This window comes from Ranitomeya variabilis, chromosome 6 (genome assembly GCF_051348905.1).
Source record: "Ranitomeya variabilis isolate aRanVar5 chromosome 6, aRanVar5.hap1, whole genome shotgun sequence".
Classification (NCBI taxonomy): domain Eukaryota; kingdom Metazoa; phylum Chordata; class Amphibia; order Anura; family Dendrobatidae; genus Ranitomeya; species Ranitomeya variabilis.
Genome location: NC_135237.1, coordinates 61,118,033 through 61,144,910, shown reverse-complemented (window position 1 = coordinate 61,144,910; position 26,878 = coordinate 61,118,033). Strand labels below are relative to the sequence as shown.

At 42.7% G+C, this 26,878-nt stretch overlaps 1 protein-coding gene across 1 annotated transcript in view; it reads right to left on the bottom strand.

Annotated features, from left to right (window-relative positions):
* The window catches only part of ADARB2 (adenosine deaminase RNA specific B2 (inactive)), an 897,867-nt gene that overhangs the window by 401,681 nt on the left and 469,308 nt on the right, over positions 1 to 26,878 (bottom strand). The window lies entirely within an intron of this gene.

Sequence of the window (26,878 nt, the reverse complement as noted above, 5' to 3'; positions counted from 1 at the left end):
ATGCCTGCGCCCACTGAGCGCATGCACAGCCACACACACGCCAGCAACAATAAGACAGTGCTTGCTCTAGGAAGCGAGGAATTGTCTAAAAGAACAAGGAAAGCGCAATAGGGTGTTATCCAGATTAAGGTAGCTGTTCTGCTCAGCTGGTGGCGTTGTGTGAGACACAAGACTGAAATGGCATCAAGCAGCACCAGAATGGCATCAAACTTCTGAAGCTGCACTAGTTCGCAGATCCAAAGTGGTAATGTGGGTAGTTTGGAGATAGTGGGTGACCTGCGCTGCTGGTGTGCATCCGATCAAGGAGTGAAAATCAGGCAAAAGTATTTGAAGTACAGAGTTTATTCTCTAAACATTTTGAAGTATTCCAACTTTTTTTTTAGAAGAACCACAGAGATCCTCATGAAGAAGAAGTTGGAATACTTAAAAAATCCTGCTAATAAATTTGAAGTTTTAGAGGTTATTTTTTGTTTTGGTTGTGTTTCCTGTGTGACCCCCTATACCCTTTACATTTATATTATTTTTGTCTTTCTTTGAGAATAAATTACACTACCAATACATTTAACTGATTTTGACTGCTTGATGGCATACCCACCAGCAGGGCAGGTCAACTACTGTCTCCAAACTACCCGCACTGCTCTAGGAAACAAGCACTGTCAATCAGAAGTGGGGGAAGGGCCCCAATCTGCAAATGAAGAGGCATAGCGGTACACCAATCTTGTGGCCGCTCCAAAGGTGCACTGAAGCCAAATCATTTGCATATGAATTAAAAGTATTTTTTTTATCCGGCACTGTACCAGTAATAGATATGGTGCTAGTATGGTTGTTAGAGGGGCCAAGTCCACTCCAACACTGCATAGCCCTTTTAAAATCCATTTTTAAGGATGACGGACACTCTTTAATGCACTTTAATCTCTTCTGTTTCTTCTGTACTCTACACTCAATTACCGTACACTCCTTAATAGTTTACAATGCTTTAATTCAGCCATATGTTTATTACATTTTTGATAGAGCGTATGGAAAACAATTTTAAAAATGAAAAATATAATGAAAATATATGCCTTAATAGCCAAAAGACAGTAATCTAACCTCTGCTTTTCTTTAAATAATTACTCCTGACGGTACAAATGTACGACTCCTGGTGTTCCCATCGTGCACGCTTTTTAAAATATGGTTTGGCTCTTTGTTTTTGTCAATAGATGCCTTGTTGTTACTATGATTTTTATTTGACGCAGAATGATTTCGGGCTTGAAGTGCTGCTCGATGTTGGTAGCCATAACTCATTCACTCACACTATCATGAGATGAGAGTTGACTGATTAATCAGATAAAACCGTCTGCTCGATGAAGGATTAGCTGCTAGGAAGAGGATGAGCAGGAGAAAATAGAAAGGAGCCTCTTGTTGCGATAGGACGTGAAACTATAATAAAATGTATCAAGTACTTCACATGCATCTCATTGCCCGAATTATTATTCTACCTTTCATGTTGAGGCTTTGACTTAACCTATGTTAAGACCATAACCGAAGAAAAACTCAATTTCTATTTTTTTTTGTTAAAAATGAATTCAATGTAACAAGTTTAATCTAAATGGTTATTAACCTGTATATTTACCTATGGCTATATTGGGTTTGTATTTCTTAGGATTTGAAAAGCTTTTTTTCTATTTATAAAGTCAAGTCATATGAATAGGATTTGCTGTCCCTTTATGATGGGTAAGGGCTTTAGTGAAGATTTAGCGCTGTGTCTTCTTTTTTTTTTGACCAGACTACATGACTGATTTGGGAACTACAAACGGCACACGAGTGGGATTCACATCAATGGGTGGCTGAGGCAAAAATATATTGAAAAGGAAGCATTGCTACATTCGTTCTTTGGACCCTTCATTCTCAAGATTGGAGGGGAGCCCAGAAGTCACACCGCCATGGTCATAAAGAGATGGCACATCCTGGATGAGATGATATCAGTTTATTCCATCAGTGTGTGTCTTTTGGAGAGATGTGCACTTTTGTGAAAATCTTGACACTTCAAAAGGTCCTGAATGACGGATTCCGCTCTCAACTATGTATTTTCAAATAATGTATATGAAGATAGGTTTTCCCTACAAAACGACCATTTTAATAAGAGAGAAAACTAATCATTATCTCTATATATTCGGCAGACTATGAAATTTGGGGCAGCTCGGTTGCTCAGTGGTTGGCATTATTTCTCGGCAGCACACAAATTTGCTACTTTATCAATTCAATATTAAAAGTCACATTTGACATTTGACAGTGTAACATGCTGGTAGTTCAATAAAGATTTTTTCAGTTTTTTTCTTTTCAATGGATGTTGATAAATGTTTATTATCTACTATTGGGCTTTGACAGTGCATCCTGGCATTATAAATATCCAAGTTATTCAGGCTGTCTTTAAAGCAACACTCCAGCATTTTTAGCACTTTTTTCATTTTACTGCTGGAGTGGTGCTTCTAATCTCAGATCTCTGCCTCTCCTCCCATACCCACCTGTCACCATCTTCACCTTTTATCACCACCACTTTTGGCGGTCTCCAGAAGTTCGTGACCTACCATAACGCTCCAGTGTTTGCTTGAGTGAGCTGGAGGTCACTCTTCAATGCAATTCAATGAGAGCCTTGTTTTTGATCTCATAGACTTGCACTGAGAACTTGTTACGTAACTTCTGACTTCTGACCAGTCAGAACCTGAGTCATTAGATAGCTCTGAAGGGTGAGTATAAGACCGGGGACAGGGACCTTACATGAGAGGCACCTCTACAGCACTAAAATAAAACCAAAATGATGGAGGGGTGCTTTAAAACTGACTTGATAGTTTATTAATGTTGCCTGATCCACAGGCAGCATATGTCAGAAGCTTACTGTATGATTTCAGCCATATATGTTTCACTCTGAAACGCTGTGGCATTTCAGAGGAAAATATATTTTAAAAGATGCTGAAGGACCATATCACATGGCAGACTAGTGGAAAAAGTGGGTCCCCAGCGATTTATCCCCACCCGCTGTCAGTGACTGACAGGCAGAGACCTGTCACTCCTGGCAGTTGGCAAGGATAATCCTCCTGGGACCTGAATATCCGACTGGTGTACCATGCGGATTGGTCCTTCAATGCCTTTAAAGAGAACCTGTGGCGTCTCCAAATGCTCTGTGGTTATGGGTATAATCTGCAATTTAATAATGTTCCAAAGCTGCTCGGCCACTGCACTGAAAACCGGGCTACTGGGAGGAAATTAACTTTATTCCTTCCAGCAGCCTCCGGTTTTCAGTCGCCAGGCAGGCAGCTTAGGAATGCTATTAACCTGCAAATTGACCCCATATCTGCAGGTTATTAGCATTTTGGGAAGTAACAGCTTCCTTTTAAGGTATATTTTTTTTCTGACATGCTTCAGCAAAATGGCACAGTTAGTGTCTGGTTCATGCTGCTCAATCCACGGGCAGAATATATCAACTATCCTTAATGAATTTCATTTAATTAATTTTAATCTAGACAAAAAATCCATATAATGACTAACTAGTGAATCCAAATGGAAAAATCTAAAAAATCATAGAGTTAATAAAGTAAGAAATATTATAGTGAAAATAAGTTTTTTTATTCTTCAATAAGATATATTGCAAATCTGGTATTAGAAGTTAAGATATGTCACACAACTGGTAAAGGGTTATTCTTAATTTTCGGCATATTCTTAATTTTTGGCATATTCTTCGGATATATCCGAAACACCTGGGGACCTGGCCCCAAAATCTAGGAATCGGATCCTTATTATATCTGGAGACAGGAGGTACAATTTCCCCTATTTGCTACCCTTGCCCAGTGCATTCTCTTAGCGGTGCAATGAATAAATGGCCAATACCCTTCCCAGTCTTGTGCCTGTCCAGCACAATTACTTTCGGTGAGCAATTTTTCAGGTGCTCAGGTTTACGTCCCTTTAAGCTGATTCACCCATAGATCGCCTCTGTGTTTTCTTTGCTTCAAAAAATCATCTTAGCACTCAGATGTCCCCATTTCGTGGAAAATTTTATTTCTCCATACACTATGCCCTATAGTGACAACATGCATATGGGCCTGAATAAGCTAACAAAGAAAACATGCCGCACTTAACATTGACAGGCACTGATATCATTTCAAACAATAGCTGTTTTGCATTTCTCTTAATGTGCGCCATTACTAATTCTGTCGGAAATAGATCATTTTAAATGAACAACAACAATTAGGCAGATGGCCACTGACGATTTGCCAAAATGGAATTAGTTATGTTTAACAGAATCTCTTTACATCTTAAATTCTAATTGCTATTCACAAGCTTCTTCGTGTCCCTTGGAATTGTTGAAAATTAATATATTGCCAGTTACACAATAGAATAGTGATAATTGCTCATCACAGTTGACACTTCGCAAGAAATGTATTCAATGAAAATCAGGCTGCTGCGTAGCTATAAGAAAATCTTGCACTTTGTTCCAAATGCTGAACGGGATGCAAAAGAAACTTTTCAATTAATATTCTACTTGTAATGCTTTAGTTAAAGGGCCAATGAACATAAACATAAAATAGCTTGATTTAGAAATGTTTGGTAGCTTTCAACTGAAGATCGCTTTGGCGCAACCCCGGTCCTTGGTCTAGGTTAGTCCTCGCTTGCCATGGACAGGAGCGCATGAATTTCCTGACCCTCTGGGATCCTTAGGGTGATGTTATCTATGTGCTGGCAGTGCACAGATGTCAACACGCCAGCATAGGTAATCATAAGGCGAGTCTAGACTCTTGGAAGGTCAGGAAATTCGGACAGCCCTTGCTCATGACCAGAGAGTACTGACCTGGACCATGGACAGTGGACTGATCTGCTCATCTCTACTTTCAACTTAATCAGTATCTAGACTGAGGCTATTAGGTGCTCACCCACTGTAGTTGTGGTGCACTTCAGGATTTGATTATAGGCAGCTCAAAACAGCAATTACCCAGGATCTCATACCTCCACAGCTCTCTACCGTTGGTTTCTCTCCACCCCTGGAAGAAACCGCTAAGCAGAAAGACAATGGTGTTTGAAAAACTATTGTAATAAAAAAATTAAATATGTGGCAGAACAGTTTACTTTGCACCTTTTATTACTAAGGTATGACGCTTTTTTCTCATTATGCTAAGCGTCAATATTTCACCTACCTACCATCATTGATATTAAGAAAAATGCAACCGTCAAGAATACATTTTCCTTGCTAGAATGAGAGCACGATACGTGCCTGCAAGATATAGAAGGGTCCACTCTTACCTTTTCTCAAACTTTGTTAAGGATTAAAATGTCTTCTGCTAACTGCTAGAATATTCCTTGACAGACTACAGGATCCATATCAAAATCAAGGTGGCATAAACATCGCCTGGCAGAGTATGTCATTTTTTTTTATGATGTAGACAAGAATTCTCTATTTTTTTGTACAGTATGTCAGGCAAGATACAAAAATTGCAGTGATTGCCTCAAAAGGTTGTGCAACAAAATATTAAGTTAAGAGTACCAACATTTCTGTCCAGGCCTATTTCATGAATTTAATTTTTAACAACTTCTGTGGAAGCATGGTTGAAAAGCAATGTCTGACTTCATTTGTTCATTTTCATAGATCTTTTATTTATTATTACTTTTGTCAGATTCAAGTTATTTCTGTGACCATTGTGGGTTTTTCTGTCATTAAACAAGGGGTACCAACAATTTTGACCACGTGTGTACATTTACCTGAAGCAAGGCTTCCTGATTTCTCCTTAATCATGGAAGCCCGAGAGGTCTAAGGCACTGTGTTCATGTTTCAGTCTCCACTGGAGGTGTGGGCTTGAATCCCACTACTGACAGTGAACTGCTTTTTATTTAGAACTGTTTTATCCATTACACCTTTCTAACTGTAGAACAACTTACATGGAAACTTTCCTTGTATTTGCTGTTTGAAATTTGTTATGGTTATTGACCTTACCCCCGCTGTACTACAGAACGCCACTGACTGTCTGTCTGCAGTCTCTAACATCATGTCCGCTCTCTATCTGAAACTCAACCTCTCCAAAACTGAACTTCTTCTGCTCCCGCCTTCTACTAGCCTCCATAAATCTGACATCTCCCTCTCTGTGGGTGGCACCATAATAACGCCTAGGCAGCAGGCACACTGTCTGGGTGTTATGTTTGACTCCGATCTCTCCTTCACCTCCCACATACAATCTCTTGCCCGCTCGTGCCGCTTACACCTAAAGAACATCTCTAGAATCCGCCCTTTTCTCACCATGGAGACAACAAAAACTCTCACTGTCGCCCTAATCCACTCCCGTCTGGACTACTGCAACTCTCTATTAATTGGCCTCCCCCTCACGCGACTTTCCCCTCTCCAGTCTATCCTTAATGCAGCAGCTAGGGTCGTCCATCTGGCTAATCGTTACTCGGACGTGTCCGCTCTTCGCCAGTCGTTACACTGGCTGCCCATTCATTACAGGATACAATTCAAACTACTTGTTCTCACCCACAAAGCTCTCCACAGTGCGGCACCCCCTTACATCTCCTCCCTCATTTCTGTCTATCGGCCTAGCCGACCGCTGCGCTCTGCAAACGACTTTTGACTAACCTCTGCACTAATCCGTACCTCCCACTCCCGACTCCAAGACTTCTCCGTGCTGCGCCAATCCTCTGGAATGCTCTACCCCAAGATATTAGGACCATCCACAACTTGCATAGTTTTAGGCGCTCGCTCAAAACTCATTTGTTCAGAGCGGCCTATCACGTTCCCTAATCAGTCATTTTAGGTTTGTGTTTGTGTAGCCCATTCACTATCTCCATCTACCCCCCACCCCCTGAAGATGGCTGGACCATCATTGTAAATACATCATTGTAAATACACACCTGTACTTTGTATCTCCCCCACCTCATTGTAGATTGTAAGCTCTCACGAGCAGGGTCATCTTATTTTGTCTTATTTTGCTTTATTACTGTATTGTTAACATTGTTACCTATGACTGTTGTGTTTGAAACTGTTAAACTGTAAAGCGCTGCGGAATATGTTGGCGCTATATAAATAAAGATTATTATTATTATTGTCCATGACATGCCCCTAGGCTGTTCCTGTAGATTAGCCTCCTCAACTGGACGTTGAACTTTAATTTATTCATTAGAAATCAGCAAATCGATTCAATGCAAATTGAATTCTTGTAGAATTTTAGGAAATTGGCAGGTTGTGGCTAATTTTAATAATTTGCAATTCTATTTCTGCAACTCAATGGACTATTGAACATAATCTAATTAATTTGTTGATATATTTATTATTATTATTATTATTATATATTTATATAGCGCCATTTATTCCATGGCGCTTTACATGTTAGAAGGGGAAAATAAAGACAAGCACAATAAACATGAGCAATACAAGGCACACACAAGTACAGAGGGAGAGAGGACCCTGCCCGCGAGGGCTCAGTCTACGGGGGGTGGGTGAGCATACACTAGGAGAGGATAGAGCTGGTCGTGCGGTGGTTCAGCAGACTAAGGAGCACATGATAAATGTGGCTTGCTTTTTCTTTTATATGTGACTGTAATGCTCCAGTAATCATGCTCTATGACTAAGAGCACAGTTAGCTCCAGAAACGCATCAAAGCATTTGGACTTTTAAAGATATGGATTTATAATAAAACTTGAATAATTTTTTATCTTTGGATGTGCTTATCCATTTTTGTCTCAGTACTGGACATTCCTGTTTGGTCAGCAGTCTCAGAAGAGCACTCCAGAATATCAAGACAAATGTTTCTAAAAATTGGGAGTACTACTGGGTATTTTATTTTGCTTTTGGTTTCCCGTATGGTCTTCAACATTTCTACTTACAACTGCTATGTGCTGAATCCCCGGGCATCTTGAGGCTAAGCTGGGACTTCTGGGCCATGACCAGGTCCAGGGCCTTCCAGTTACAGATAGAAGTCACAGACTGGAGAGAACGTGATGAGATTGTGGCACACGTCAGGCAACGCAACCTTACAATGTGCACTTTAGCCCAGGACACGACTAGGCGCAAGATATCTCTGCACACCATCCCAGGCCTCTACGAGGACAAAAGTCCCGGCTTTGCATGATGGTGCCTGAGGTTTCAGTGTGTTGTGGCAGTAAGAAGAGGCACCATGGACCATACGGGGGATCATGAGCAGTGGAGGTGGACAGTCTTTTTTCATGCATCTTACATTTATTATATCCTCGCGGTCTCCTTACCCCAGAGCACAATAAAGGACATTCAATTTGAGGAAAATACATTTGCTGCAAATCAAATCGCAAGGTAAAATGTGTGCGATTTGGTGAATTCGAATCTCATCAGATTTGCTCATCTCTACTTTAAAGAGAAAGTGTCGCAGAATTCATTTTTAATAGGGAATATACGCTTACTAAAATACGCCAGCAATTAAATCAAAAGTGGTAAAATCTGATTATTATGGATTTTAATTTAATTTTCTAATTTTAAACATTTCTTGGAACTCTGTAATTTATTGCACGGTAATTGTTAGAAAACACAGAATACCAAATAAAAAGGTCTCAAAAAGTGAATGATCATTGGATAATAAACACTGGTAAATAAGCACTATTTTCATTTAAAATAATCTATAAAATGGAAACTTAAACTTAAACTTAAACAATTGCTAAAAATAAAATAAAAAAATCCAAAAATGCAAAAACCTGAAATGGTTTAATATATATTTATGAATGTTACAAAATGATCTTTCCTATCAGAGCGCTGTATATCTCAGCTCTCATTTTCCTTTAATAGCTGGGAAATGGAATTGTTGCTCCACTCTCCTAACATGAAAAGAAACAAATGCTTCTACAGACATGTGTAAATGAAAGTAAATTATAATAGCTGAATAAAGAGCCATAAGCAATTCGCATCATTGTTTTTTTTTTTCTCTCCCTGATCCATTGTATTATGTGGCTGCTCGGAAGGAAAGATGATGGAATTTTATTACTTGCTTAACAATATAAATGTAAACAGGCATTTATAATGGCGCGGCTTAGCAGCTGTACGTCCTACTTATAACAATAATGGCCCACTCAGCTCCTTTCAAATAAAAGGCCATTTCCAGAAAATGAAAACCCATTACATTTGTGGAGTATTATTTTTTTTATTACATTTTCAGAACAGCAACGTGAGTAATAAGGTACAATGCGCTGACTGGCTGCTTTATGCTCTACGAGAGAATCCTCTATGTATGCTCTTCTCTGTTAGGTCTTACTAAAATCAATCCGAAATCTTGTTGAGCCTACTCAAATTAGATCAAAGTTGACTTAATTTAGTTTGCACAATATTCTCGAATCCAAGCTCAGCCCTCAGACAAGAAAAAGTACAATACTGTCGCTTATTAAGGGTTTATATGATAGGATAGTGCTATAAAAATGCATTTTCCAAGTCATCTGATTCTGTTCTGTGTTGAAAACACCCATTACAACGAATTGAATTTTATGAGTCTCCTCTGTCTTCCAGCTCATAAGGATGAGTACCGAATAATCCCATCAAACACAACATTTTTTTTGCGTCTGCCCGTTTCAACCAATATGTCTATGAGTAGTGATAATAAAGTTACTTTTTTCCTCCTGTCGCTGTTGAAACAATATTTATTGTAGAGTTATTGTTTTGCAATCTCATCAGTGGGTTTCTATATTATCTGACGTGGCAAAAATTGCCTGCATGCTGCTTTCTGTAAATGAGAAAATGAAGTTTGGTGGGCAGACATGTTTGGGCATTCAGGTATTTTTCTTTGGAAATTAGATACAAAGAATATGAACTTGAATGTACAACAAAACACATATTTTTAATTTTGTTTTGTTTCAAAAGAATTTTCTTTCTCAGATCCGTAGTCCTATTATTACAGGAGCTGCTGCTGTTGTAGTACAGGCTGTAACACCATGTTTTTTAATGGAATCTGTCACCAGCTTTTTGCTATGTTATCTGAGAGCAATACCTTGAGTACAAAGACCATGTTTCCATGTATTTTATGAACACTTGGATCGTTACTTTGAGAAAGGCACTGGTCCGGCACCGAAACGCCATGTTTTAATAAAAAACCATGCTTATAGTCTCTGGATCTCATCCTTTCCGTGAGCGCAACCTGCACATCATGATCATCTCCATTTTGCCAAACTGCTGTCTGGACAATATTCTTATCCTGCCATGGATCTACCTCCCAAACTTCTCATCGATTGCCTCATTTACACTCACTTTTATATAACTCTTAACTCACACACACTCCTCCTATTCCCCCTATTCTCTTCTTACTTGCCGTCTTCCTGAAAGAGCATAAAACCAGGATGATTAACAGCCCAATTTTGTGCAGAGTCCTACCATGTCTCAGCAACACCGACCACATCAATGTGTTCCTCCAGTACCAACACTTCAAGATTCACATCAGGCATTTGTGAACATAGACTGTAAGGTCTTGATTCATCACTGCATTTGCGCCTTTTATTTTTCTAGTTTTCCGTGTCTTGCGCTTTTTTTTTGCTAGCACCCAATAAATTACTCTATTTGCACCTTTTTTTGAGTGTTTTTTTATATGTGACAAATGTTTTTCTTCTCTTCTTATGTGTGGAGTTTAGTGATTGCAAATGTTTTTGCCTAATTCAAAAATAAAATTAACTTACTTTCAATCCAGGCCACCCTGGTGTATTTTCGAGTACTCCAAAATTTGGCTCAATGTTTGTGACTGTGCGCCAAATTGCAACTTTTGGTGCCAAAAGTCACAAAAGCAGTTCAGGACAGGAATAAATCTCAGTTTTGACTTTGTACTGTAATGTATGAATTATGTGCACCATTTTGATGAATTCAGCACCAAAAAGGGCAACTAATATCACAAGACAAAGTAGGAAAATGGGTTAAAAACCCTCCACAAATGTTGAAACGGGGCCTTTATGTTAGCTCAGTTTTTCAGATTTGCTTTAAAAAAATGATAATTCCTGAAATTTTGGGGGCATATTTGTCTTCACTGTTTGTTTGTAACACAAATTTCTCTAACCACTGACTTAACCTCCACTCACTGTCCACTTCTCCACCCTACAAAAGAGTTTGACCTGTTTCTAAACTATCTACACTTATCTTTTCTGCCTCACACTCCTTCCTCATCAACAGATTTAAATATTCCATGACCCTTGTTAGAATCCTCTATCCCAGCACAGCAGACTCCTTTCCATTCAGGTGCAGTTTATATGATGAATAAAAATTGTACACCGATGAAATGAAAAGTCATCCTGCTGCTATTGTTACCCAAATCTTTTTCTTCTGTATTGGCACATGACCTATTCCAAAGAATACAACCTTGGGGATCCTTCACTTTGGCGTGCAGCCTAACTCTTTACAATTATTCTTAAAATTCCTCCACCTGCCACTTGTTCAGTTATTGGCTCCCACTTGGACTGTGACAGCTGCATCATCTGTTATGACCCCAATGGCGAGGGTCTCAGAGATATCAGCAAGTCTGCAAAGTACAAAAATCCAGCTCATAGGGCAGTGGTAACTGGGTTGACCATATATCTACTCCTAACGCCAACCCTAGAAGTAGCCGGGGAACATGCCTACGTTGGTCGCTAGATGTCTCGCGCCAGCCGGAGAGCTAACTACCCCTAGAAGAGGAAAACAAAGACCTCTCTTGCCTCCAGAGAAAGGACCCCAAAAGTAGGATACAAGCCCCCCACAAATAATAACGGTGAGGTAAGAGGAAATGACAAACACAGAGATGAACTAGGTTTAGCACAGAGAGGCCCACTTACTAATAGCAGAATATAGTAAGATAACTTATATGGTCAACAAAAACCCTATCAAAAATCCACGCTGGAGATTCAAGAACCCCCGAACCGTCTAACGGCCCGGGGGGAGAACACCAGCCGCCCTAGAGCTTCCAGCAAGGTCAGGATACAGATAATATACAAGCTGGACAAAAAATGCAAACAATAACGAATTGCAAAAAGCAAAAAAACAGACTTAGCTTAATCAAGCAGGAAACAGGATCAGTAGACAAGAGCACTACAGATTAGCTCTGATATCAACGTTGCCAGGCATTGAACTGAAGGTCCAGGGAGCTTATATAGCAACACCCCTGACCTAACGACCCAGGTGAGCATAAAAGGAATGACTGACAAACCCAGAGTCAAATCACTAGTAGCCACTAGAGGGAGCCAAAAAGTAAATTCACAACAGTACCCCCCCCTTAGTGAGGGGTCACCGAACCCTCACCAAGACCACCAGGGCGATCAGGATGAGCGGCGTGAAAGGCACAAACTAAATCGGCCGCATGCACATCAGAGGCGACCACCCAGGAATTATCCTCCTGACCATAGCCCTTCCACTTGACCAGGTACTGAAGCCTCCGCCTGGAGAGACGAGAATCTAAGATCTTCTCCACCACGTACTCCAACTCGCCCTCAACCAACACCGGAGCAGAAGGCTCAGCAGAAGGAACCACAGGCACAACGTACCGCCGCAACAAGGACCTATGAAATACGTTGTGAATGGCAAACGACACCGGAAGATCCAGGCGAAAGGATACAGGATTAAGGATCTCCAATATCTTGTAAGGACCAATGAATCGAGGCTTAAATTTGGGAGAGGAGACCTTCATAGGAACAAATCGAGAAGACAGCCATACCAAATCCCCAACACGAAGTCGGGGACCCACACCGCGGCGGCGGTTGGCAAAACGCTGAGCCTTCTCCTGTGACAACTTCAAGTTGTCCACCACATGATTCCAGATCCGCTGCAACCTATCCACCACAGAATCCACCCCAGGACAGTCAGAAGGCTCCACATGTCCCGAGGAAAAACGAGGGTGGAAACCAGAGTTGCAGAAAAATGGCGAAACCAAGGTGGCAGAACTAGCCCGATTATTAAGGGCAAATTCAGCCAACGGCAAGAAGGTCACCCAATCATCCTGATCAGAAGAGACAAAACACCTCAAATACGCCTCCAGAGTCTGATTAGTTCGTTCCGTTTGTCCGTTAGTCTGTGGATGAAAAGCGGACGAAAACGACAAATCTATGCCCATCCTACCACAAAAGGATCACCAGAACCTGGAAACAAACTGGGATCCTCTGTCCGACACAATATTCTCAGGAATGCCGTGCAAACGAATCACGTTCTGGAAGAACACAGGAACCAGATCAGAAGAGGAAGGCAGTTTGGGCAAAGGAACCAGATGGACCATCTTGGAGAAACGATCACATATCACCCAGATGACAGACATGCCCTGAGACACCGGAAGATCCGAAATGAAATCCATAGAGATGTGTGTCCAAGGTCTCTTCGGGACAGGCAAGGGCAAGAGCAACCCGCTGGCACGAGAACAGCAAGGCTTAGCTCGAGCACAAGTACCACAGGACTGCACAAATGACCGCACATCTCTTGACAAGGAAGGCCACCAAAAGGACCTGGCCACCAGATCTCTGGTGCCAAAAATTCCCGGGTGCCCTGCCAACACTGAGGAATGAACCTCGGAAATGACTCTGCTGGTCCATTTAGCAGGCACAAACAATCTGTCAGGTGGACAAGAGTCAGGCCTACCAGCCTGAAATCTCTGCAACACACGTCGCAGATCTGGAGAAATAGCTGACAGGATAACTCCTTCCTTAAGAATACCCACAGGTTCAGCGACTCCAGGAGCATCAGGCACAAAGCTCCTAGACAGAGCATCGGCCTTCACATTCTTAGAACCTGGTAAATACGAAACCACAAAGTCAAAACGGGAGAAAAACAATGACCAGCGGGCCTGTCTAGGATTCAGGCGTTTAGCAGACTCGAGGTACATCAGATTTTTGTGATCAGTCAAGACCACCACACGATGCTTAGCACCCTCGAGCCAATGACGCCACTCCTCAAATGCCCACTTCATGGCCAACAACTCCCGATTGCCCACATCATAATTTCGCTCTGCCGGCGAAAACTTCCTAGAGAAAAAGGCACAAGGTCTCATAGTAGAGCAACCAGGGCCTCTCTGCGACAAAACGGCCCCTGCCCCAATCTCCGAAGCATCCACTTCAACCTGAAAGGGAAGTGAGACATCAGGCTGGCACAAAACAGGCGCTGAAGTAAACCGGCGCTTCAACTCCTGGAAAGCCTCCACGGCAGCAGGAGCCCAGTTAGCCACATCAGAGCCTTTCTTGGTCATATCCGTCAACGGTTTAACAACGCTAGAAAAATTAGCGATAAAACGACGGTAGAAGTTAGCAAAACCCAAGAACTTCTGAAGACTCTTAACTGACGAGGGTTGAGTCCAATCATGAATAGCTCGAACCTTGACTGGGTCCATCTCCACAGCAGAAGGGGAAAAAATGAACCCTAAAAAGGGAACCTTCTGTACACCAAAGAGACACTTTGAGCCTTTAACAAACAAAGAATTTTCACGCAAAATCTTGAAAACCATCCTGACCTGTTCCACATGCGAGTCCCAATCATCAGAAAAAACCAGAATATCATCCAGATAAACAATCAAAAATTTATCCAGATACTTCTGGAAAATGTCATGCATAAAGGACTGAAAAACTGAAGGTGCATTAGAGAGCCCAAATGGCATCACCAAGTACTCAAAATGACCTTCGGGCGTATTGAATGCGGTTTTCCATTCATCTCCTTGCTTAATGCGCACAAGGTTGTACGCACCACGAAGGTCTATCTTGGTGAACCACTTGGCACCTTTAATCCGGGCAAACAAGTCTGACAACAACGGCAAAGGATACTGAAATTTGACAGTGATCTTATTCAAAAGCCGATAGTCAATACAAGGCCTCAAAGATCCGTCCTTTTTAGCCACAAAAAAGAATCCCGCACCAAGAGGGGAAGAAGAAGGACGGATATGCCCCTTCTCCAGAGACTCCTTGATATATGAACGCATCACGGTATGTTCAGGTACCGACAGATTAAACAGTCTTCCCTTAGGAAACTTACTGCCTGGAATCAAATCTATTGCACAGTCACATTCCCTATGAGGAGGCAATGCACTTGACCTAGACTCGCTGAAGACATCCTGATAATCAGACAAATACGCCGGAACTTCCGAAGGCGTAGAAGTAGCAATAGACACGGGCAGGGAATCTCCATGAATTCCATGACAGCCCCAACTTGACACTGACATTGCCTTCCAGTCCAAGACTGGATTATGGGTCTGTAACCATGGCAACCCCAAAACAACCAAATCATGCATCTTATGCAGAACAAGAAAACGTATCACCTCCCGATGTTCAGGAGTCATGCACATGGTAACCTGTGTCCAAAACTGCGGCTTATTTTCTGCCAATGGCATAGCGTCAATACCCCTAAGAGGGTTAGGATTTTCTAATGGCTCAAGAACAAAACCGCAACGCTTGGCAAATGACAGATCCATAAGACTCAGGGCAGCACCTGAATCTACAAACGCCACGACAGGATACGATGACAGTGAGCAAATCAAAGTTACAGATAGAATGAACTTAGGTTGCAAATTACCAATGGCGACAGGACTAACAACCTTAGTAAGACGCTTAGAGCATGCTGAGATAACATGTGCAGAATCACCACAGTAGTAACACAAGCCATTCTGGCGTCTATGAATTTTCCGCTCATTTCTAGTCAGGATTCTATCACATTGCATTAAATCAGGTGCCTGTTCAGATAACACCATGAGGGAATTTGCGGTTTTGCGCTCCCGCAACCGCCGGTCAATTTGAATCGCCAGGGCCATGGAATCATTCAGACCTGTGGGAATGGGAAAACCCACCATCACATTCTTAATGGCTTCAGAAAGGCCATTTCTAAAATTTGCAGCCAATGCACACTCGTTCCACTGGGTCAGCACGGACCATTTCCGAAATTTTTGGCAATACACCTCAGCCTCGTGCTGGCCCTGAGACATAGCCAGCAAGGCTTTTTCTGCCTGAATCTCAAGATTGGGTTCCTCATAAAGCAAACCGAGCGCCAGAAAAAACGCATCAATATCAGCCAATGCCGGATCTCCTGGCGCCAGCGAGAAAGCCCAATCCTGAGGGTCGCCCCGTAAAAAAGAAATAACAATTTTCACTTGCTGAGCGGAGTCTCCAGAGGAACGGGGTCTCAGGGACAAAAACAATTTACAATTATTCCTGAAATTTCTAAACTTAAATCGATCTCCAGAAAACAGTTCAGGAATCGGTATCTTAGGTTCTGACATAGGATTTCTGGTAACATAATCTTGTATGCCCTGCACACGAGCAGCAAGCTGGTCCACACTTGTAATCAAGGTCTGGACATTCATGTCTGCAGCAATCACAAGCCACTCAAAGGTAAAGGGGAAAAGAAAAAAAAAAAAAATGAGAGAGAGAAAAAAAAACTCAGAACTTTCTTTCTTATAATCCCACTTCTGCAATGCATTTAACATTTAATACTGGCCTGGCAAACTGTTATGACCCCAATGGCGAGGGTCTCAGAGATATCAGCAAGTCTGCAAAGTACAAAAATCCAGCTCATAGGGCAGTGGTAACTGGGTTGACCATATATCTACTCCTAACGCCAACCCTAGAAGTAGCCGGGGAACATGCCTACGTTGGTCGCTAGATGTCTCGCGCCAGCCGGAGAGCTAACTACCCCTAGAAGAGGAAAACAAAGACCTCTCTTGCCTCCAGAGAAAGGACCCCAAAAGTAGGATACAAGCCCCCCACAAATAATAACGGTGAGGTAAGAGGAAATGACAAACACAGAGATGAACTAGGTTTAGCACAGAGAGGCCCACTTACTAATAGCAGAATATAGTAAGATAACTTATATGGTCAACAAAAACCCTATCAAAAATCCACGCTGGAGATTCAAGAACCCCCGAACCGTCTAACGGCCCGGGGGGAGAACACCAGCCGCCCTAGAGCTTCCAGCAAGGTCAGGATACAGATAATATACAAGCTGGACAAAAAATGCAAACAATAACGAATTGCAAAAAGCAAAAAAACAGACTTAGCTTAATCAAGCAGGAAACAGGATCAGTAGACAAGAGCACTACAGATTAGCTCTGATATCAACGTTGCCAGGCATTGAACTGAAGGTCCAGGGAGCTTATATAGCAACACCCCTGACCTAACGACCCAGGTGAGCATAAAAGGAATGACTGACAAACCCAGAGTCAAATCACTAGTAGCCACTAGAGGGAGCCAAAAAGTAAATTCACAACAATCATCATCAAGAAGAAGTGAACTAGAAAACAGTTTCAATCACATTTTTATTGAATAAAAAAAAGATCATAAAACCATATTAAAAAGATTCCTCCGAAAATTTGGGACACAGACAAAGTGATAACTATATTCCAGGACCCCAAACAATAAGCATAGAATAGATGGAGGACATACAATATATGCTAAAATAGATAATCACCTGTATCCTACCATATAAAGATCTGCTCTATGTTGGGATCAAGGCACAAACGTCATACAGTATGTGTAACGGGAGTGGTGGAACCACTGTGCTGTGGTTCGAGGAGAGTCTGGAAGGACGTAACTAGGTGAGCACCTGACTCTTCACTAGAGCCTCTGATGGTGGGGTTAGGCTTAGCTCCGAATAAAAAACAGAAGCTACTCCAGGACAGACCACGAACACATAGTAGCTGACCCCCAAGGGACTGATAGCAAAAACGGCATAAGGGAGGGACAGCAGATGCAGACAGGCACTCAAGGAACACAAGGGCCATGGATACAGACTGGTCCAGCTTGTATACAGATAGGCACTGACAAGTGCAGGCTGGTCCAGCTGGTATACAGAAGCACTGGCAGGTGCGCTCTGGACTGGCTGATATACAGATGAGCACTGGCAAGTGTGGACTGGACCGGCTGATGTACAGATAAGCTCTGGAGGTGAGGATTGGACAGACTTGAGCCTTATAGTGGTTGTCATTACACAACCATACTATGAGTGCCATTGCTTTTAGTATCACCATTTTCAATTGGCTTATTGTTATTCTAGTTTTTCTACTCCTTGGCTTTAAGTATGGGCAGCTTAATCAGGGTCCAATGCGTCATACCTCTATGATACGCCCGTCAATAGTAATAGTGACTTCCTGTTTGTGGAAGATGGAATGCATATGGAACGCACTGCAGCCATATTGTGGGATATAGTTGTTAGGCTTTGTTTGTGTCCCGATTTTTCTGAGGCATCTTTATAACATGTTTTTATGACCATTTATTCTCAATAAAAATATAATTGAAACTATTTCCTAATTCACTTTGTTTCTGAGATCTATTTTTTGCTTTTCTCAGGCAGGTGAGTTTAATAGCGATGTATACTTTGAAGGAAGCCCCAATTTCAGCTGTACATTAGTACGGAGCTAATTTGAATGGTTTTTGGCATCACTGCAACTACAGTTTATAAAATTTATATTCTATTTTTTTGTTACTTTGAGAATTGATTCTGCGATAAAATCCCTTTTCATGTAAATTATAGTATTAAGATTTTCTTCCAGTACAGTAATTGTCTTTGCAGTGAGGTACCGTATAATCACCATTAGTGTCATGTTATGACTTCTAGAACAGCTTCCTGTTGACAAGGGTAAACATATATTTTAATCCTGATTACAGACATTTGTCTTATGCCACTCTATATTTTCAGGTAAAATTTCAGGCTTTTAATGTACTTATTATACAGTAGGACAAGAGGAAAGTAACATGTTGCCAGTAAGATGGTTTCTTTCTTGTAATAAAAACAGCCAAGTGTCTATGAAGCCCCCAAATAGTAAACTGTGAGGGAAAAGTAACGGCAGGTTACTTACAACATGTACACTTATGTGTGAGGGTGTATTATGGTCCATAATTGTTGTACAGTAATGATTGGATACTTTGTGTTTTGCTTCCTAAACTTAGAAAAATGCACTGAAAAATATAATTTTAAATTGAATCCCTGCAACATTTTTTCCAACTGACCACCCTCTCTGAAAAAAAATCCAGACTGGTTAAACTTCTAATTGTACTTTATCGTAAGTGAAGAGGGAGGTCGACTTAGGAACAATCGGCACAAAATGAGACCAGTCAGATCCTGCTGCAGCTTTTTGCACCTTTATTTCCCTTCAGCGCTGGATTCACAGCTACACTGATCAGTGATGCTGTATGATGTCCTCCATTCTGCTGTTGTTTTTGTTTGTGTAGTACAGAAAAGGTAGAGCAGGAATCTATTTAAAGTCCGCAGAATAGAAAACTGGTAAAAACATGCAGGATACTTTCATGGAAAGGCCAGAAATAATGCTATTCCTAAGTACACACAGCGCAGCTAGCTTTTTCTGATAAGCGAAGAAATACACATGTATATAAGGGTGCAACAAATTAGAAAAGCGCACAGCACATCGAACAAATACGTTTTTAAGCAGAAACTTTGTTAAGGTATATACAATTTAACTTTATATACATATGACATTTAATTCCTTAAGGCCTTCATCAAAGAAAAAGGATTGCACCATATAGAATATTACACGAGAAAGAGGAGGAAAAGAACAGAATTGCCCTGTGCTGTGGAGTGAGCGTATCACATCACAAGATGAACTGCGCAAGAAAATCCGGCTTGAAAAAAAAATTGTGTCGTTTTGTTGGGCATTGCTTATGCTCTATGTGCCTATATAGCAATGTATGTAATGTACATACTTTTTTTATCATGTCTCATGTAATTTTGTATCACGAGACTTGTTAACAGATATCATGGGAAAGGAAGAGTAGACATATAGGTGTTTAACTGTGTTTATTACTGTAACTGCCTGCTTCGCTCATTTTACTAGAATGGGACTTACCGCAGTAATGGTCGTAGCCTCACTCCTATGCATAGGCAAACAATTGAACATTTTGAAAATCCCCTTTAATAAATTTCTCTCACTGTTTATGCACAAAGAAATAAAAACATTTTATTATAATTGCAATATCTGTAGTTAGAGAGGGGTTAGGAAGACACAGATGTAGCCTTTCTAAAAAAAAAACACTCAGAAAAGATATCATGATGGAACACAACAAAAGCCCATGAATTTGTAAAGTTTGGTGTCGAGCTATAATTTTCTGCATTGGGATTTCTTTGTCATTTCAAGAAAAGCTACATCTGTATATTGGTATGTTTCTGACAAATAACATAATTTTCTGAATAAGCTCCCAAAAGTGGTTCAAGCTCCTAATTATTGGAGTATAATTCCTAATAACAATATATACAATTTTTTGTCTAGTTTTTCTGTGTTTTGCACCCAACTCATTATTCTATTTTCACCGTTTTTAAGTCTACTTTATATGTGCTTCCCTTTTGATACCGCATTTGTGGGCAGAGTCTAGCAATTCCAGATGTTTTCGGCTGATTTATCAGTTGCGACTTTTTAAAAAGTTGCAAAATTTGTAGCAAATTCACGCTATTGTGGACCACCCCTGGTATATTTTGGAATACTCCAAAAATGTTTTTAACTTTTCTCGTCCTTGATGCCAATTTTTTTTGTCACTTTTGGCACCTAAATTCGCAAAAACTGTTTGAGACAGGAAGAAAGACCATTTTTTACTCTGCACCAAATTCATAAATTGTGTGCACCATTTTGATGAATTAGCCATAAAAATGACAAACAATACTCAAAACAAAATAGGAATGTGGCTTAAAAAAAGCAAAAATGCAAATGATGAATCAGGGCCTAATTTATATATGACACGCAAAAAAATCACAATATCTATAATATAACGGTAGGAGCGTCACTCCGTTCGATGCCTTTATAGACTGCGCAAGTGCATGCGCATGCCTACCTGGCACAACGACAGAGAGATTACAGGGAGCAGCACATGACAGGATGGGGATCCAGGATGGGAGCAGCACATGACAGAATGGGGCGCAGAATGGGAGCAGCACATGACAGGATGGGGGTGCAGGATGAGAGCAGCAAATGACAGGATGGGGCGCAGGATGGGAGCAGCACATCACCGGATGGGGGCTCAGGATGGGACCAGCACATGACAGAATGGGGTGCAGGATGGGAGCAGCACATGACAGGATGGGGGCGCAGGATGGGAGCAGCACATGACAGGATGAGGATGCAGGATGGGAGCAGTAAATGACAGGATGGGGCGCAGGATGGGAGCAGCACATCACAGGATGGGGGCTCAGGATGGGACCAGCACATGACAGAATGGGGGTGCAGGATGGGAGCAGCACATGACAGGATGGGGGTGCAGGATGGGAGCAGCACATGACAGGATGGGGTGCAGGATGGGAGCAGCACATGACAGGATGGAGGCTCAGGATGGGAGCAGCACATGGCAGGATGGGGGCGCAGTATGGGAGCAGCACATGACAGGATGTGAGCACCACTTGACAGGATCGGGATGCAGGATGGGAGCAGTGCATGACAGAATGGGAGCACAGGATTGGAGCAGCACATGACAGAATGGGGGCGCAGGATGAGAAAAGCACATGGCAGGATGGGGGCGCAGGATGAGAGCAGCACATGACAGAATGGGGCACAGGATGGGAGAAGCACATGAAAGCATGGGGGCGCAGGATGGGAGCACTACATGACAGGATGGGGCACAGGTTGGGAGCACCACATGACAGAATTGGGGCGCAGGATGGGAGCATATGACAAGATTGGGGCACAGGATGGGAGCACGAAAAGATAAGGGCACAGGAAGAGAGTAGCACATGACAAGGTGGAGGCGCACAAAACAGGATGAGGGCGCAAGATGGGGGCTGCACATGACAGGAAGGGGGTGCAGGATGGGATCAGCATATAACAGGATGTGGGCGCAAGATGGTAGCAGCACATGACAAGATTAGGGCGCAGGATGGAAGAAGCACATACCAGGATGGAGATCATATACCAATATGTCATGATTCTCAATGGCGAGAGAACATAGCCCAGCATATATGAGAACTAGCTCTTGGAAGATGGAAACTATACTGACCATGAACTAAACCTGCCGCACAACTAGAAGTGGCCGGGTAGCATGCCTACGTTTTTTATCCCTAGATGCCCAGCGCCAGCCGGAGAACTACCTAATCCTAGCAGAGGAAAAGACAGTCCTGGCTCACCTCTAGAGAAATTTTCCCAAAAGGCAGACAGAGGCCCCCACATATATTGGCGGTGATTTTAGATGAAATGACAAACGTAGTATGAAAATAGGTTTAGCAAAATCGAGGTCCGCTTACTAGATAGCATGAAGACAGAAAGGGCACTTTCATGGTCAGCAGAAAACTCTATCAAAACACCATCCAGAAATTACTTTAAGAATCTAGCATTAACTCATAACACCAGAGTGGCAATTTCCGCTCACAAGAGCTTTCCAGACACAGTAACGAAACAGCAGCTGTGAACAGGAACAAAATGCAAAAACACACAAGGACAAAAGTCCAACTTAGCTAGGAGTTGTCTAGTAGCAGGAACATGCACAGAAGGCTTCTGATTACATTGTTGACCGGCATGAAACTGACAGAGGAGCAAGGTTATATAGCGACTCCCACATCCTGATAGGAGCAGGTGAACAGAGGGGATGATGAACACAAGTACAATTCCACAAGTGGCCACCGGGGGAGCCCAGAATCCAATTTCACAACAGTACCCCCCCCTCAAGGAGGGGGCACCGAACCCTCACCAGAACCACCAGGGCGATCAGGATGAGCCCTATGAAAGGCACGAACAAGATCGGAGGCATGAACATCAGAGGCAGTGACCCAAGAATTATCCTCCTGACCGTATCCCTTCCATTTGACCAGATACTGGAGTTTCCGTCTGGAAACACGAGAGTCTAAGATCTTTTCCACAACGTACTCCAACTCACCCTCAACCAACACCGGAGCAGGAGGCTCAACGGAAGGCACAGCCGGTACCTCATACCTGCGCAACAATGACCGATGAAAAACATTATGAATCGAAAAGGATGCAGGGAGGTCCAAACGGAAGGACACAGGGTTAAGAATCTCCAATATCTTGTACGGGCCGATGAACCGAGGCTTAAACTTAGGAGAAGAAACCCTCATAGGGACAAAACGAGAAGACAACCACACCAAGTCCCCAACACAAAGCCGAGGACCAACACGACGACGGCGGTTGGCAAAAAGCTGAGTCTTCTCCTGGGACAACTTCAAATTGTCCACCACCTGCCCCCAAATCTGATGCAACCTCTCCACCACAGCATCCACTCCAGGACAATCCGAAGATTCCACTTGACCGGAGGAAAATCGAGGATGAAACCCCGAATTACAGAAAAACGGGGACACCAAGGTGGCAGAGCTGGCCCGATTATTGAGGGCGAACTCCGCCAAAGGCAAAAAAGCAACCCAATCATCCTGATCCGCAGACACAAAACACCTCAAATATGTCTCCAAGGTCTGATTAGTCCGCTCGGTCTGGCCATTAGTCTGAGGATGGAAAGCAGACGAAAAAGACAAATCTATGCCCATCCTAGCACAGAATGCCCGCCAAAATCTAGACACGAATTGGGTCCCTCTGTCAGAAACGATATTCTCCGGAATACCATGAAAACGAACAACATTTTGAAAAAACAGAGGAACCAACTCGGAAGAAGAAGGCAACTTAGGCAAGGGAACCAGATGGACCATCTTAGAGAAACGGTCACACACCACCCAGATGACAGACATCTTCTGAGAAACAGGCAGATCCGAAATAAAATCCATCGAGATGTGCGTCCAAGGCCTCTTCGGGATAGGCAAGGGTAACAACAATCCACTAGCCCGAGAACAACAAGGCTTGGCCCGAGCACAAACGTCACAAGACTGCACAAAGCCTCGCACATCTTGTGACAGGGAAGGCCACCAGAAGGACCTTGCCACCAAATCCCTGGTACCAAAGATTCCAGGATGACCTGCCAACGCAGAAGAATGAACCTCAGAGATGACTCTACTGGTCCAATCATCAGGAACAAACAGTCTACCAGGTGGGCAACGATCAGGTCTATCCGCCTGAAACTCCTGCAAGGCCCGCCGCAGGTCTGGAGAAACGGCAGACAATATCACTCCATCTTTAAGGATACCTGTGGGCTCAGAATTACCAGGGGAGTCAGGCTCAAAACTCCTAGAAAGAGCATCCGCCTTAACATTCTTAGAACCCGGTAGGTAAGACACCACAAAATTAAACCGAGAGAAAAACAACGACCAGCGCGCCTGTCTAGGATTCAGGCGCCTGGCAGACTCAAGGTAAATTAAATTTTTGTGGTCAGTCAATACCACCACCTGATGTCTGGCCCCCTCAAGCCAGTGACGCCACTCCTCAAAAGCCCACTTCATGGCCAAAAGCTCCCGATTCCCAATATCATAATTCCGCTCGGCGGGCGAAAATTTACGGGAAAAAAAGGCACAAGGTCTCATCACGGAGCAGTCGGAACTTCTCTGCGACAACACCGCCCCAGCTCCGATTTCAGAAGCGTCGACCTCAACCTGAAAAGGAAGAGCAACATCAGGCTGACGCAACACTGGGGCGGAAGAAAAGCGGCGCTTGAGCTCCCGAAAGGCCTCCACAGCATCAGGGGACCAATCAGCAACATCAGCACCCTTCTTAGTCAAATCAGTCAATGGTTTTACAACATCAGAAAAACCAGCAATAAATCGACGATAAAAGTTAGCAAAGCCCAAAAATTTCTGAAGACTCTTAAGAGAAGTCCAATCACCAATAGCCTGAACCTTGACAGGATCCATCTCGATGGAAGAGGGGGAAAAAATGTATCCCAAGAAGGAAATCTTTTGAACCCCAAAAACACACTTAGAACCCTTCACACACAAGGAATTAGACCGCAAAACCTGAAAAACCCTCCTGACCTGCTGGACTTGAGAGTCCCAGTCATCCGAAAAAATCAGAATATCATCCAGATACACAATCATAAATTTATCCAAATAATCGCGGAAAATGTCATGCATAAAGGACTGGAAGACAGAAGGGGCATTTGAAAGACCAAAAGGCATCACCAAATACTCAAAATGGCCCTCGGGCGTATTAAATGCGGTTTTCCACTCATCCCCCTGCTTGATTCGCACCAAATTATACGCCCCACGGAGATCAATCTTAGAGAACCACTTGGCCCCCTTTATACGAGCAAACAAATCAGTAAGCAGTGGTAACGGATATTGATATTTAACCGTGATTTTATTCAAAAGTCGATAATCAATACACGGCCTCAAAGAGCCGTCTTTCTTAGACACAAAGAAAAAACCGGCTCCTAAGGGAGATGACGAAGGACGAATATGTCCCTTTTCCAAGGACTCCTTTATATATTCTCGCATAGCCGCGTGTTCAGGCACAGACAGATTAAATAAACGACCCTTAGGGTATTTACTACCCGGGATCAAGTCTATGGCACAATCGCACTCCCGGTGCGGAGGTAGTGAACCAACCTTGGGTTCTTCAAAAACGTCACGAAAGTCAGACAAGAATTCAGGAATCTCAGAGGGCATAGATGATGAAATGGAAACCAAAGGTACGTCCCCATGAGTTCCTTTACATCCCCAGCTTAACACAGACATAGCTCTCCAGTCGAGGACTGGGTTATGAGATTGCAGCCATGGCAATCCCAGCACCAAAACATCATGTAGATTATACAGCACCAGAAAGCGAATAACCTCCTGGTGATCCGGATTAACACGCATAGTCACTTGTGTCCAGTATTGTGGTTTATTACTAGCCAATGGGGTGGAGTCAATCCCTTTCAGAGGTATCGGAGCCTCCAATGGCTCCAAATCATACCCACAGCGTTTGGCAAAGGACCAATCCATAAGACTCAAAGCAGCGCCAGAGTCGACATAGGCGTCTGCGGTAATAGATGACAAAGAACAAATCAGGGTCACAGATAGAATAAACTTAGACTGTAAAGTGCTAATTGAAACAGACTTGTCAGGCTTCTTAGTACGCTTAAAGCATGCTGATATAACATGAGTTGAATCACCACAATAGAAGCACAACCCATTTTTTCGTCTAAAATTCTGCCGCTCGCTTCTGGACAGAATTCTATCACATTGCATATTTTCTGGCGTTTTCTCAGTAGACACCGCCAAATGGTGCACAGGTTTGCGCTCCCGCAGACGCCTATCGATCTGAATAGCCATCGTCATGGACTCATTCAGACTCGCAGGCACAGGGAACCCCACCATAACATCCTTAATGGCATCAGAGAGACCTTCTCTGAAAATCGCCGCCAGGGCGCACTCATTCCACTGAGTAAGCACAGACCATTTGCGGAATTTTTGGCAGTATATTTCAGCTTCATCTTGCCCCTGAGACAAGGACATCAAGGCCTTTTCCGCCTGAAGCTCTAAATGAGGTTCCTCATAAAGCAACCCCAAGGCCAGAAAAAACGCATCCACATTGAGCAACGCAGGATCCCCTGGTGCCAATGCAAAAGCCCAGTCCTGAGGGTCGCCCCGGAGCAAGGAAATTACAATCCTGACCTGCTGTGCAGGGTCTCCGGCAGAGCGAGACTTCAGGGACAAAAACAATTTGCAATTATTTTTAAAATTTTGAAAGTGAGATCTATTTCCCGAGAAGAATTCAGGCAAAGGAATTCTAGGCTCAGATATAGGTGCATGAACAACAAAATCTTGCAAATTTTGTACCTTTGTGGCGAGATTATTCAAACCTGTAGCTACACTCTGAAGATCCATTTGAAACAGGTGAACACAGAGCCATTCAAGGATTAGAAGGAGAGAAAGAGAGGAAGGCTGAAGTATAGGCAGACTAGCAAGTGATTCAATTAAGAGCACACTCAGAACTAGAGGGAAAAAAAAAAAAATAAATAAATTGTAGCAGACTTCTTTTTTCTCTCCTTTCTCAGCCAGTAATTTAACCCTTTTTTGGGCCGGTCAAACTGTCATGATTCTCAATGGCGAGAGAACATAGCCCAGCATATATGAGAACTAGCTCTTGGAAGATGGAAACTATACTGACCATGAACTAAACCTGCCGCA